Genomic DNA, 15381 nt, shown 5'->3' with positions numbered 1-15381 from the left:
AAATTAGGCTTGTAGTATTATCGTATGACTAATGTATAAAAATAAATATCATATGTCTTGCAAAATATCCATTCTCTTGAAATGAAACTTTGCCTTTTGCTTAGTGTACCTATGAATTTCGTTGACTGTAGTCCCTCAGTACAGTTGTTGTTCTGGCTGTTGATGAAGTTATTTTCCAGCATAATATTTTTTTTTTCTTCTTTTCATTAGAACAACATGAAAATACTGAAGGCAGATTATTTTTCTTGGGCCTGTGGAAAACACAGGCTTTATAAAATCTGGCATGCAGAATTTCCACTCATCCATTTCTGTTGTGGGTTATTCAGATGGATTGAGCTGCAAGTTCTTTGGAAGTCTTGCTAGCAATGGGGAAACATCTGAGAAAGCATCTCACAATCTCTATTGATCTTTTTCGATTATTCAGATCACCTGGACTCTAGCTTCTCCTTCTAGAACATGTTTTTTGTGTACTGATCTCATTTAAACAGGACAAACTAAGAAAGCACAGGGCTTTTAGAATGGTAATTTCTGTATTTCAATTTTCAGATTTCAGGAGGATCCCAGTTGACTACTGAGTTCCTACCTGAGTGCAAAAAAAGAAGCTAATCAGCCAGCATGACACTGAAGAAAATAGATGAGACTCCAGTTCACTGCAGAGAAAAAAACCCTTGATTTTCCTTTAGAGATTTTTCAGAACTAATTGTGTGCCATTAGACGAGCAGTTAAGAGGATGAAATGGAATGAAGCTTAGAAGTACTTTTGTAGACTTCAGTTTTGTTAATATAGGCATATTATAGTTGGTTGATTTGATATTGGGCGGTAGTGCCAGCAATTAAAAAAATCCAACCAGCAAAAAGTAGCAAACTTTGGGCAGTTGAATGTGCTTTGTGTTAAATGTGATTGAACAGTGTTCAGTACAGAAGCTCCCTTGAGATCATTGAATTTTTATCTGCTCATACTTGTGTTCTTAAATTTGTTGATTTGGTTTGGATTTTGTGTGAATTGTTTTCTTGTCATTGTTGATTTGTGCTGTGAATGTGATATGGGTTTTGTTGATGTTGTTGTTTGGTTATTTTTGTTTGGTTGGGTTTTTTTTCCTCTGGATACTGCAGTCAAAGCACGTCTGTTGTCATGTTGTTCTAGTTTGTCTTGTTCAAAATGCTCCACAAACATAATAAGGATTATAGCCTGAGTCCTGATTGAATGACTTTTGTCCCATTTTTAACTAGAGCAGAGCAGGCTCTGCTCTTCTACTTACTCCCTCCAGCCACATGTCCTCTGTAGTTATAATCTAGTGCACCTCTTTCTTCGCAGCTCTGCTGTTCACTTCTGGAAACCAGTTTTTTTCACAGTTTGGGTGTGGTTATATCTCTGCCATGGAGACATTCTCAAGGACAAATCTCCCTTACATTTTCTCTCATACTGTGTTTTCTTTCTACTGCGTATGATATATAGTATGTTTATATTTTTATAAATGTATGTGTGTGTGTATAAAAATATACACTGTATATATACAAAATGATGTGTTTCTGGCTGCTGGCTCTTGATGTATCTGGAGCTTCTTACATCTTTGCTTCTGCTGCCTGATGGGTGACATGGTGTCAAGAGTTTATTGTATAAAAGCTGATACTTGCAATTTCATATATGAGTCTTTAGAAGCTGGTAAATAAATTGGTTAGTGCTTTCCAGTGAATCAAATTATATATTATAAAGGTGAGGATTTCTAATTAAAGTAGTACGTTTGGTTGTAACTGGTTTATGTGCTGATGCCAAATAACCCATGAGTGTTGAAAGGCGTGCTGATCTAAGTTACCTGTTGAAAGAGCAGCACAGTAGAGCTGTAGCTTTGCTGGAAGCCGAGCCTTTAGTAAATGTTGATTCCTTTCTTCCTTTCAGCTGTTAAATCTCTTATCTGAGTTTTCTGCTCTTTTCAGTTCAGATGTGCTGTTGAATCTCAGTATTGTGGTTACAGGCATGAATGTAGGTACTTGTTTTACTTGTAGTGAAGTTGTCCTTGGCACATTGACATTTCTCTGGTGTGGTCTCCCTGCCAGAGCTAGAAAGAATTTCCTGGTTTGCTATGGGAAAAATGTGCATTGCTATTTTACTGAAATGATGGATTTTTATCTGTTGTGTAGGGATGACATGAGATCAGACTGGACAGTATCTCTGAAGGTGCTGTAAGACTACCACTTTTCTACTCCCACTACCCAAAACCTGTGTTTATATTTCTCTTTTAAGGTAACTTTCTGGAGGAAATATTAAGATTTTATGGCTCCTCTGAGCCAGGTTTTGGAATCTGTTTTTCGGTACTGCAGGGAAAAAAAGTGGTTATACCCCTAACAGGACATGGGACTGTGACCCTAAGAAGGCAGTGCAGAGGACTAGAGCCTTGTGTTCTTATTTTCTGTTGTCTCGAGTTGCTACGTGAAAGTTAATTGGTTGGTGTTAATTAAAGGCTTGTCAAGGTTTTGGCTTCATTTGTGTGTGGAATTTAATAAACATTAGAGCCTCTAGTGACACAGCAGTCCTTTGCTCCTCAGTGGTCTTTTGCTGGCAATCCTCAGTGGTGTGTTTCTGATTTATGTGCAGAGTATGTGACACTCACTGTGTGAAGATTTTTTTGAGGGTGAAAAATTTTTATCACCTCAAAAACTGATTTGGATTATATCCAGAAGAAAACCTGAAGTAGTCTTGGAGGGTTTTTTTTTGTTTGTGTGGTTCTGTTGTTTTCTGTTGTTTGTTGTTGTGGGTTTTTTGGTTTTTTCTTTCTGTTGTGCAAGGTCTGTGAGTAAGGACAACATGGTAATGTACTTTGGTAGGGAGTAAGTGCTGGGATCCTTACTGTACTGAGGATAGGGAATTCTGTAGTTGTATGCCTGTGAATTGAATGGAAAACACCACCAGTGGCTGATGCTTTGTATTCTGGTGGCTTTGGTTTGTACACTTTTTCTAAGTAGTTTACATAATCTTACTATAAAGCATAATATATTTACTATAATCGTTTCAGTACTAGTACAGGTTTCTGCTTGACTTCTCATGGCAGTAGACTTTAAAAAAATATTCTTGGTTCCTTTAAATGTGGTATAAATGTTACTGGTGAAAGTCTTGATTTTTAGTACAGCGTGAATCTCCCATCACAACACTTATTTTTAACTACTTAGATAGAAATGAAAATAATTCAGGTTCTACTTAGTAAAAACATGTTTTTCTTGCCAAATTCAAGCTGGCACATTTAGCGTCCAAACAGTTTATATAAACTAAGGAGGATAAATTTAAATTGGGCAGAGAACTGCTAAAAGGACGCTGACTAAATTCGCCCTGGGTTTTTGTATTAATTACTTTTGCTTAGTGGGCACTTGACAGTGCCTCTGTTCCAAGCAAATGAAGGGTTTAGTATTCTTAAACCTCTAGTCACCTATATTCTTGAACTCTGGAAGTTTTAATGTTTCCCACTTTAATTGGATACTTCAGATGGGGTTAAAGAGTATTTCTTCTTTTTACTAAACATTAATTTCAGTATTTTCCTCAAGCAGACACAAGTTTTCAAGCAGCTTTGAGGAGAGCTTGCTTGTGTACTGTCTTGGGAGGGAATTTCCCTTTTCTCATGTGAAAGGAGAGGATGCAAACTATTTTTGTTGGCATGCTGCATTTAAAAAACTGTGTGGAGATAAGAAAGCTTCTGCTTGCTTGCAGAATCAAGTGTTGCAAGATCTCATTTATTCAGGTTTTTGGTGCAAATGTATTTGTCTTCCTATTAATGACATTTGACATTACTGTTTTTAATTATTAATAAAACTATACACTGAACATGAATTAACATAATCTTAGAGAAAGTCCATCAACATTTTCATCAGGCTTAAAAGAATTGCTTTTGTTTGCAGTGTGAATATCTGTGCATATTTCATTAACCTTTATCTCACTTGATGTGTTAATGTGTGCTGAGGAGACTTTCAAAATGCCTGAAGTTAACTGCATTTCATGTTCTATTTCTGGTGTTACTTAGCTGCTACTGCTGCTTAGAGGCTGAACTAGAAGACCATTGCAGTTCACTGCCACAGGAGTTAAAGGTACAAAATCATTTTAAGTTCTCAGTTGGCCAAGTCCTCAATTTGCCAAGAAACAAGTTTCTAACAGTTGGAAAATGTGCTGATGGATTCCTCCCCCCTTCCCCCCAATTAATTGAACTTCAAGAGCTAGAATGTATTTCTGAAATGAATTGAGAGCTTGTTATTGGAGCAGATTCAAGTACTATATGGAGAAGTTCTTCTAAGAGAAGAAAAAAAAAAAAAAAGGCTTGCTTTTACATAAGTAAAAGAAAAGGGCTGATACCTCCTCCTCACACCCCCAAACAAGATCAGAATGGTATTAGATTTTGCCTCTCTGGTTTTACTTGCAAATTAAAAAAAATGGCAGTATAATTTGCATTCACATCTCATGGCAATAATGACAGACCTTCTATTTTGAGAAATTGACTCTTTTAGTGCTGGAGACAGTTAACATTTTCCTTACAGTTGTTTCATAAAAGTGAATATTGTTCTCCAATATGCTGGGCAAAGCGTGATCCACATATCTGTTTTACCCTCATGTGGGTGACAGTCCTTTGTTAATTCATGAGCTGCTGTCTCTACAGGTTTGTGAAGCGTATAATTTCTTCAGTCCAAAGAGTTGCTTTATATTACAAGTGTTTCCTATCTGGAGCTTTCAGAAAGCTGTGGTTGGATCAGTCCTCCAGTCCACTGGTATATGAGAAATCAGGTTTTCTTGGTGATTTTTCTGCACTGCAAAAATATAAGTTATTACTGTACTAGCATAGCCTTTTTTGGAAGGTCTTCTAACCATGTAGGATGATGTCCATCACACCATTTCTTCATTTTTGTAGAGTTTACCTTCTGAACTTAGACTAAAAGTAGGAAGTAAATTACCTTTTTATTGCTTGGGAATCTGTTTAAAGTGCTAAGAAGAGAGTAAGTTATGATTTCAGTGAAGCTTTTGGCTTATGTATGATTCATTTCTAGAAAGAGTAGAAGAGGTAATCCATTTAACATTTAATTCACAATTGCTTTCAATGAAGACAATAAAGGTGGTCATTTAGTTGAACTTCTAGGAAATTAAATTTTCTGGAAGAAGGACTTTGTCCCCTGTCATTAGAAGTACGTTCATGCATATGAACATTTCCCTGTGTGTGTATATATATAATCTGCAGAGATAAGAAAAAATATTTGACCTTGTATGCCTGTGTAGTGGGGGTATTTGTGAGGAATTTTGGGCATCAGTTTGCATGAGAACCAGTTAAAAATTTGCCAGTCTTATCTCTGGCAAAATTGGTCAAGCCCTCATTTTGTTGAGCTGAGTGAAGTGTAATCCTGTTTGTGGAACCCAAAAGAACAAAGAACTTCCCTGAAATACCCCAACATAAGTACTGTGCTGGGGGTGGTGAGGGGTGGTGGTGAGGAGTTGGGGAATTTTAAATTAGAGGACAAAGCACATGGAAGAACAGCATAATAAAACTGGACCATTGTCAGGAATTAAAGACCCATAGTGGAACGAGATGTTGTGTTACAACTTCTTCTTGCTGAATTTCTTGAAGAAGACAAAGGTATTGCACACCCCCACTCTAATGAAAGTAGTGAGTCTTTTTGCTCCCTCATTTTTGTCTCTGCCTTCAGTTAGCATTTTAGACTGTTTTATTGTCCTTCTTCAGAAGTTAAGTGTTAGTTTTTGTGAAAAAAAAGTAGTTTAAAGTTCTGAAATTTTACTAAATTTTCTAAATGTTACTCTTTTTTTCTGTATTCTGGCTCTGGAAAAAAACCCCAAACAACAACAACATCCCCCCTCCATAACTCCTCCCCATATTCATAGAGTGACAATAACAAATGTTATGTCCATTTTACATTACAGGCAGCTAACTAGATTTCTTCTTTTAAAACAATAAGAAAGCAGGCAGAGAATATAGCCTTTTATTTTACCTTTGTTCAGTATTAACAAAGGAGAAGAGAAGGTGGCTTCTAAAGTTGGGTACTTAATGCAAATTCATTCTCTTGCATAAGCTACAGAGCAATAGAACATAACACTGTCATTAAAACTGACTCATAGCATTCAACAGAAGGTGTGTTTCAAGCTTTAGAAGTGTTAAGAGAATTACTGCAGTCTAGTAAATACCTTGCAGTGGGAAAAAGTACTTGAGCTGCATTTTGTTGTAAAATGTTGCGCAAATTATTTTGGAAGTATTTTGGTTTTTAAAAATATCTGACCATGCAAGCAGAGAAATAGAGTTATTTTAAACTAGAAAGTATTTTAATCAGTTGAGAAACGGATGCAAATAGACTGTGGAATTAATTTAACATCCATATTTGAAATTTCAGCTCACAATGGACTCTCTTTACATTATTTGATTGTTTTTTAGCTCTCTTCATTGTGGCTATGGGGGGGATGACTCCTATATATTAGAAAAATCTCTCTCCAGCAGTATGTGTTCAGCTCTGTAAATTGGTGTTCTGGTGGGTTGTGTTTGGTTGGGCTTTTTGACATATTAGTGGAGGGGAACATAAAATGCATATCTAGCACCACAAAAAGGCCTAAATGTTAAACTTGAATTTAAATTGCGTTAATATGTGGCTTCAGAAATAAAGGAAGTGGTATAATCCAAAAGAGATTACAAGAATTATTTCTGACTTTTTGTCTGAGCAAATAGCATATCAGCCATTCTATCTGTATTCCAAAGGAAGCTGGAGATTATTCTTTAAAGTTACAAAGGCACAAAGAGAGCATTAGTGGAAAGAAATCATATGCTGTGGTTTAAGCTGTAATCTTGCATGTTGTCTCCCTGCCTGCTGAGCACTGGCTGCTTAAGCCTGTCCATATATGTATATGGTTTTGTCCAGCTTACTTGCAAGCAAAAGACAGCTGTTTCATCTTTGATTCAGTCTTTCACCTCAGCATCTCCCTAGCAACCTTTGTCAGTAGTATAACTGAACTTTGGGAAGTTCTCTTTAACCCTCTGAGACATGCATGGTATGCCCTATGTTGTTGCCAGCCCTCATTGTCTTAGTAGTTTGTACTTTTCTTTTGCAGGAAGTAAATGACAGTATTTTTCTGGGTGTAGACTTCTGCATTCATATCTCCCAAATTACTTTTATTTCCCTGAATATTAGAAGCCTGTTTGTACAAGAAGTAACTAGATATACAAGAAACAAGAAAGTCAGTTATGCAGATATTGACTTTAAGATGCTACCTGTCTGTATTTTTTAATAAACTAATATAAATCTCAAATATCATGACGAACTCACTGCTCATGCCTGAAGCATCTTGTCTTTAGAATTTTGTTTTCTTCTTTCATTTCTGAACTTCTCCATATGCCAGCCTTTTGCTGTCTTCTCCCATGACTCTGTGGAGTAGTTCCCTTCTCTTCCTCCCTCACCCACCCTTCTTGCTCTTTGCCAGGAGCATTGCCTTCCCTTTTTTTTCCCTTCTCTTTCTTCCACCCTCCACTCTCCATAACTAAACTTGTAAGACTCAAAGGATAGAAAAACACATGAAGGATGAAAATCAGGATTATGAGGTTTTTTTATTACCTTTCTTCTACTAGGTCTGCCAACATTATTTACTGTTTAGATGCATCTCCTTTTTCTCAGGACCTGTTTTTCAGGTCCTCTTTTGGGTCACTTACATATCCAGACATGCTTTTGCTGTCATGGGAATCTCTCATGCAAGAAGCTGTCAGCATAGCAGGAGATGACTCTGCTTGGCTTGCCTTTCTCCGTGGGACAAAGGCCATGTATCTGCCATTTCCTATTTATGTTTAAATATTTTTCCATTGATACCTAAACTTCTAATCTGGATGATTCTTCTCTTTAGATTATAGTGACTAAATTGTAAATAATATTCTTTTACCTTTTTCTTTTTTTTTTTTTTTTTTTTTTGAGATAGTTCATGCATTCAGTAGTAAACACCTATATTTGCTTTAGAGACATTTTTTTCAGATTAATAGTGTGGACAAAAATAATAGTTAAGCAGAGTTCGTTGGATATGAATGTTTTACCAATGTATTGATGTTGGTCAATGAAGGTGTAGAGCAAGTATAGACTACATTTGGATTAAGAAAGTTAGTCTAAATGTTTGTACTTTTGATTCCAAGGGTAGTTTCCATGTTATATGAGATTTAAAATATTTTCCTTTTTTTTTTCTTTTAACAACAAAATGGAAACCACTAGGCTGAAATTGGAAGAGGAGCTATTCATTATTTTTTTAGAAGTGATTATGGAAGCTGATCTTGAAGTAACATTGTTTATTATTTAAAAAAAAAAAAAAAAAAATCACATCCTGTTTCCAGAAATGAATCAAGTTGTCTCCTAGTTTTTTTGAAGCTTTTTCCTGAGTTTCCTGGTAAGACTTTAATTTATCTTAAGACTCGTATTTTACCACAGCAATGCTGTTCATGCAGAGAGCCATCACCGTAGCATGGTTTCAAACATTAAATCTTAGTTATTTTATTGCACCACCAGAGGCCTTCAACATTGCAAAAAGTTTCCTCATCAAAGAACTTAACATCTAATTAAAGGCAAGACCTAAGAATGAAACTAACAGTTGAAAAAAGCAGGAGAGGAAAAGACAACAACATCGTCATGATTATGTCTTTACAATTAGGAATCTGTGAGGGGTTGACCTTGGCCGTCCACTGTCACCAAAGTCACTCTGTTTACTCACCTGCTCAGAGCATCACGAAGGGCTGGGGTTGGAAGGGACCTCAGCGATTGTCTTGTTCCAACCCTGTCTCCCCAGGGTCTCTTCAATACTGAACACCCCCATCTCTCTCAGCTTGTCTGTAGGAAACGTGCTCCAGCCCTCTGACCGTCTGCGTGTGTCGTCTCCTCCGTACCTGCTCTACTGTGTTCACGTTTCTCTTGTGCTGAGCACCCCAGACCTGGACACAGCAGCACAGCTGAGTCTCATGAGGCAGACTAGAGTGGCAGAATCCCCTCCTTCCACCTGCAGGCTGGGCTGCTTTTGCTGCAGCCCAGTGTGCCTGAGTGCACACTGTTGGCTCATGTCTGGCTTTTCATCCACAGGAACCCCCAAGTCCTTCTCTGCAGGGCTGCTCTCAGTGACTTCTTCTCACAGTCCTCTATTCATATCTGGGTTTGCCCTGACCCAGATGGAGCACCTTGCACTGGGGCTCGTTGGACCTCTTGAGGTTCTCATGGGCCGGCCCCTTAAATTTTTCCCTCTGGGTCTGATCCCTCTGGATGCCATCTTGTCCTTCCCTTGTGTCAGCTGTACCACTCAGCTTCATGTCATCTGTAAACGTGTTGAGGTGCACTCAGTCTCACTGTCTGTGTCACTGATAAAGGTATTATAGTGCACTGGACTCGGGTCAGAGCCCTTAGGAGCACCACTCGTCACCAGCTTCCAGCTGGAAGGTGGAGCCATTGACCACAACTCTCTGGCGGCATCCAGCCTTACCTGTGTCCTCAGTTGGACAGGAGAGAAATAGCATAATGAGCATTTATTTTTCTGATGCTTTTGGATGAGATCACCAAATTAAATTTATGCTTTTGTTTCTTTACTTTTTTTTTTCCCTCTACTGGAAAATCGCTTGCACATATTACAAATTGAGTTGGTCACCTTAATATATCTTCCAAAGATGTTTGCAGTAATTCAGCAAGCTGAAGTTCCCCTACCTGAAGGTGTTCTAGGTGGCTCAGCATGAGGTCATCTGTCATGACAGCACAAGTCAACACTCTGTTGTACTTTTTCTGCAGTGGATTTGCACTGAAGACAAACTTTGAGTTTTTAGTTTAATGTTCAGATCCCTCCCTCAGACTTTCTTCAGTAGATGATACGTTGCTTCTGCTGTTTCTGTGGTGAGGCATTCCAGAACGCTCTAAGCTTTTATCCTCTGCTTCAAGGAAGCTTATGTTAGTAAGTTGTTACATTAATAACAGTTAACAATTAACAAATAATGTTAACTTAGGGGAATTGTTAGTTGGTTGGGGTTTTTTTCACTTTGTCATCTGGAATGTGGATCTTTTTTAATTGAACTTCATCTTATTGTGATGGTCATAACCTCTTAATGCAGTCTGAGCCACTTTGGAGATTAGTCTTCTTGACTTGGGTTTTACTTAATTGATTTATTCACTTCTGTAAGTGTAATTTTTTTTTTTTTTTTCCAACTAGAAAGCATAGCAAAACTCACCTTGAATTTAAACATGATTAGTATTCAGTTACTCTGATAATAGACATCTTAAAAAAGCCCCAGCTATGAAGTGTAAAATAATCATGTTGATACACTTTTAGTACTAATCATACTTGGTTAAATTCCTAGCTGGTAAAATTGGAGCAAGTGCCTTGTAATAGAGCTTCACACATTGAAATAGTAGCAGTATCTTCAAATTCAGATGAAACTTCCTATGGAGAGATGTTTCTATAGATTTTCATTTCTTCGGGTTCTTTTTAACGCTTTGAGATTGGTGGAATTAGAGAGTCTTTTTCTAATTAAAAAATAAGTTAAACTTAAACAAAATTATTACAAAATCCTTCAGCACTTCCCCACAAAACCCCGTTGTACACCATTTGTCTACCACATGGTTTAATCACTTCTAATGACTTTTAGTGACGAAAGACCCTATGATAAATCTTTGAGTTGTTTCTTTAAATGTGCTCCTGCACATGTGCTTTTGCATACTAATATGAATTTATTCTTGAAATGACCTGTCTTTGGATATTAGGACCATTAGTTGTTGAGTGGCTCCTTTTTTAAACACTTTTGATGGCATTCTTTTCAGGGTTAATTTTATATAAAGTAAATCATATTATTTAAATAAAATGTTTCTAATTATTTGCATGGAAAATGCATGAAGAAGCAATGATAAATAATTTTATAGTGTAATTAGAATATAGTTATATTCATTAGTATGTATGTTATTTTATTATTAATTTAGTTTACTAAATTTAAAATTTTAGTAACTATGTTTTGAGGAGCTCTCCTCTCATACTTTTGTTTGTTCTATGTATTTGATATGCCCTTTTCAAGGAAAAAAGGATTTCTTGCTTTTTTGTTTTTGGGTTTTTTTTCCTGTTTGGTTCAGATAGTGAACCACTCATCTGTGTTTAATTATATGCTTGAAGATTACAAGAAGAGTAGTCATTGCAGTTGTTTTGATTTGCATTGGAATGCCCACAGAATTTAGTTTCAGCATTAGTTTGCTATTTATAAATACTTTTTATTCACCTTTACTTTTCTGTGCTCTTATGAGAAAGATCCATCTCAGCCAAATACAGTGCACAGAGGAACATCTGACTTTTAGAATGTGAATGGGAGTTATTTTTAGAACAATGAAGACAAAACTGGGTTGGAAGGAGGGGGAAACTTTGTCAGATTAGAAGAATTTCAGTCTCACTCAATCACCAGTGTGCTTTGTGTGTGCACGTATGAAGGATTCAGTGGCTGATCCAGTTAAGAATGCATCAGAGGACTTTTCCTGAGGTGGCCAGGTCTTCTGCATCTGTTGTTTTGTCTGCTGCCAGCATGGTAGTGCAGCTCTGCAGGGCTCTTGGGGACTGCTGCCCTTGTGCAGAGGAACCTCGCGGTGCCAGAGGATGCCGGGGACCAGGGAGCGTGATGGACACACTCGGGAGGCACATTCTTCCCACAGCTACCCTGCTGAGCTCAGACTTCAGAGCAGACCTTCAGCTGACTGGCTGCTTCTAACATGTCCCCTTCAAGAGAATATATTGTACTTTTCATGGACAGGAATGCCCTCTGCCCTCATGCCTTTTTTTTTTTTTTTCCTTCTTATTCTTAAGTATGTATATTTAAACATTGGAATTAAGCCATAAAGTGAGTCCTGATGTGTAGCTGAAAATAGCAGGTTTTTTTGGGTACTCCTAAAGATGAAAAAATGTCTGTAATATTATATTGATGATTCAAAGTCCATGGCAGATTGTCAAAAATAATATGAGACTAAATCAAAGGCAACATGATAAATGAATATAGGACATTATTGGAGACTGGTATTCTGAGAAGAGAGAAGGAAAGATTAAAATCAAAAACCAACTTCCAAGGAGACCACTACAAATATTGTGTCAGAAAAAGAAATAATAGCTTATTTCACAGCAAGCTATTCTGTTACAAAATAAAACCTTCTATTATCTAAAAAAAAAAAATTCCCCCTCTTTTCCTAAGAATATATCACTGAGCCAAAGTATGCTTTTACTTCAGCTACAAATGCTGGGCACTTGTATTGGATAGAAATGAAAGTGTAAATTGTCAGGTGCCTTGTGCCAGAAGAAACAGCAAAGGCTTTGGATTTCACAGGTTGCTGTTGAGTGTTATCCTGTGCACACAGATGATTTTTCTTCAGAGCTGCCACAGGTACAGTGAAGCCCACCCAGCATGCACAAGGACCGGCATCAACTGCGTAAGAAGCTGTCACACCCACAATAAACTTACTTGTTAAGGTTCTTACTGGAGAGCAAGACTAAAATGGAAGCAAAATTGTCTTTCCTGTCCTCCTGTTATGAGTCATGGGAGCTGCTTTTGTGCTCGGTGCTTTCATAATCAGTCTGCTTATTTGTCGGTATGGTCTTAGAAGCATCCTGCTAAGCACCCACTCTTTTTGAGTTGGCCACAGCTGTTAGGGAAGATCATGAATCCTGTGTTTTAACTCAGAGAAGTGAATTTAGTTCATATATCCAGGATGAGCAGAATTTAGTTTTGAATCTGTACTTGGATGCAGAAGGAAGCCCACTCATAGTACAAGATAAAACAAACCAAATCATTATTTCTGCCCTGGCCTTCAAGCTCAGTTTTTCTTTAGGAATTTAACCAACAGGTATCTTTAATAGTTGGGAACAGATTTACCCTTTTTCTAGTTGCTTGCTTGCTGTGGCATGGGAACTTTGTTCTTCTCCCATGCACTCCTAGTCCTGTGGCCATGGAGATCTGCTGCCTTTAGTTCAGTTGTGTGATGATGCCTTCCCTTGATGTGTAATCATTCAGGTGCACTTGCAGATTTCAGTATATCAACAGCTATTAAAAAACCCAAAACCAAAAAACCCTAAGCAAATTCTCCAAAAACCAGCAATAGTGAAGTCAGGGTCCAATGCTGATATTAGCAGTGTCAAGAAAAGCTTTCTGGAGCTGAATTTTAAAGTCTGTGAGCCTGTACAAGGAACCTTGGTGTTTTGCTTTTACATAATTTGTTAAAGTTTGACAATTTTCTAAATTTTGTATTTATTTTCACCAGCTGTTCCTTTCATTCCTAATTTTTTCTTATGAGCAGAGGAGGATAGATTGAAGCTTAGAGTATGAAAAATGAGTTGCTAGAATTGTTAAGTTCTTGTTGCTTTTTATCTCTTCAGCTTTTTCTTATTTCAACTTCCTCGTTGTGGATTTCTTCATATTGTGAAGTCTTGACAGCTCTTTCTCCACAATCTTGTCTCATTTAGAAGGTCTACTGTCCCTCTGTAAAATGGAAAATAAAGTGGTAGCTTTTTTCCAAATTAAGGAGTGAGACTGGTACAATGTCACTAGCAGTATGATTGTATTATTTTTCTCTTCATTCCTTAAGTCAGAATGTTACTGCTAGCTTCCTCTTTACAGCTTCTCATGTACTGAATTTTTTATTCCTGGTCAGTAATTCTTCATAATAATCCTGACATGTTCCTCTGGATCAATAAATCCAGAAAAAAATCCCAGCTATTTTCTTTACCCTGTCAGTTGTTAATACTGCAATAACACTGAATTGGGTGCTTGTAACTCTAAATAGAGCTCCATGTATAAAGGTGTTGAATGATGCATCATTGCTAACAGAAGTGGTTAATGCTTCTTTCATCTGTGTACCTTGTTTGACAGAAGACATGCCAGGGTGTGGATTAATGCATAACCATCAAAGACAGATGGTATGGTATAAGTCCTTTACATTTGTGTGCAGACCCACTGGTTTGTTAGAGCACAGAGGAAAATGTAAACCAGCCTCTAGAAATTCCTAGCTGTGTCCTCTTGGTGAGTAAACATAATAAATAAATAAACAGATTAAGTTTACTTCTTGTTTTAGAGGAGCAAGAGGGGTATATTATCTCCTGGGAAGAAGCTTGTTTAAAAGCTCATGGATGACTTTGAAGTCAGAAGTTTGAAACTAAGTTCAGCAGGATGCAGGTTGTGTTCTTTCTGTCAAGACAAATGAAATTTACTGAATACTTGATATGCAAGACAAAGATTTACAAATTTAACTGTATTTCTAGAACAGTTTTATTTACCTACATTTTGTGAAGGCAAACATCAATACATGTGTTTCATAATTCTCACTGTCGCTGTCAAAATCTAACTATGTAAAAAGTGCTTCTTCTCTCCACACAGATATTGATGATTATGAAATAAAGAATAGCATTTCTACTTATGATTTGAGGCTTTGGATGGAGTGTTTAAGTCTGATGCTTTTGGATGATGCACTAGAATTCTTAATGGTCTTGAAGGGAAAAGGAGTTGTGAAATAGCTAGGGTTTTTCCTCACTGTTTTAATTTCAATTCAAATTATCAGGTACCATAATGCTGTAGTATTCTGTATGCTCATTTAAAAAATGTTTGTCTGTTTTCTTGGTTTTACATATAAGCCTGACGTGATATTGCAAAACAGCTACTTTTGTGTTAAAGTCTCACACTGTTACACTTCCCGATTAAATAAAACTAATTTTTTCTTGTTCATCTCATGACATTTCATTTTGCTGAGTTGGCTCTGTGTTTTGTAGAACATCATGGTAATGCTGAGAACATCTCAGAGATCTGCTGGCTTAATTCATAAATTGTTGAAGTGCTGTGAATCTGGCTGCCTTAGAAAGAGATATTAGGAGAATGCTATGTCCCTACTGTGAGAGCCTTTGAGAGGTAAATGATGGCCTTATTTCCACTTCTGCAAGGGTTATTCTAGCCAACTTAGGAGAGAAGACTAGTGTTGCACTCAGTGTAAAGACTGAAATTGTGGCAGCTATTACATTTTCCTTGTTATTAGTTAAGGTTTTCCTTGCTTTCCAGTGTTCAGCTTGAAAGAATCCAGCCTGTCCTCAGTAAGTCACAGAATAAAGGAATTCTTGCTACGGATAACTTTGTTGAGTTTACTTTTTTGTTTAAAACTTCTAGGTGTTTTTCCTTGTTTTTGTTATTACAGTTACTCACTCTGATATTTTTAAGACTCTGTCATTCATGGAATTTTGAGTTCATGTTACCAGATTCCCTGCAAGAATAAGTGATTTTCAAAACACTCTTAACAAGGCCAGTGCCTTTTGAAAAGCAGAAGAATAAAAAAAAGTGGACACTGCCACTGAAAAAATATTTTTAGCAGCTTGATTTTAATCTTTCAGCAGGTTTTGAAGACAAAGATCTCA

At 37.1% G+C, this 15381-nt stretch overlaps 1 protein-coding gene across 4 annotated transcripts in view; it reads left to right on the top strand.

Annotated features, from left to right (window-relative positions):
- Positions 1–15381, top strand: part of CDKL5 (cyclin dependent kinase like 5) — a 123800-nt gene that overhangs the window by 30064 nt on the left and 78355 nt on the right. The window contains exon 1 of one of the 4 annotated variants that reach the window (XM_058860578.1): positions 14792–14884. The exons of the other annotated variants lie outside the window; for them this stretch is intronic. The gene's annotated coding sequence lies outside the window, so the exon portion shown is untranslated. Of the gene's footprint in view, positions 1–14791; positions 14885–15381 lie in introns of those variants that run through there. 4 annotated transcript variants of the gene reach the window in all.

The sequence above is a fragment of the Poecile atricapillus genome, chromosome 1, assembly GCF_030490865.1.
Source record: "Poecile atricapillus isolate bPoeAtr1 chromosome 1, bPoeAtr1.hap1, whole genome shotgun sequence".
Taxonomy (NCBI): Eukaryota; Metazoa; Chordata; class Aves; order Passeriformes; family Paridae; genus Poecile; species Poecile atricapillus.
The sequence above is the reverse complement of the archived record's forward strand: the minus strand, read 5'-3'. Positions and strand labels throughout refer to the sequence as shown.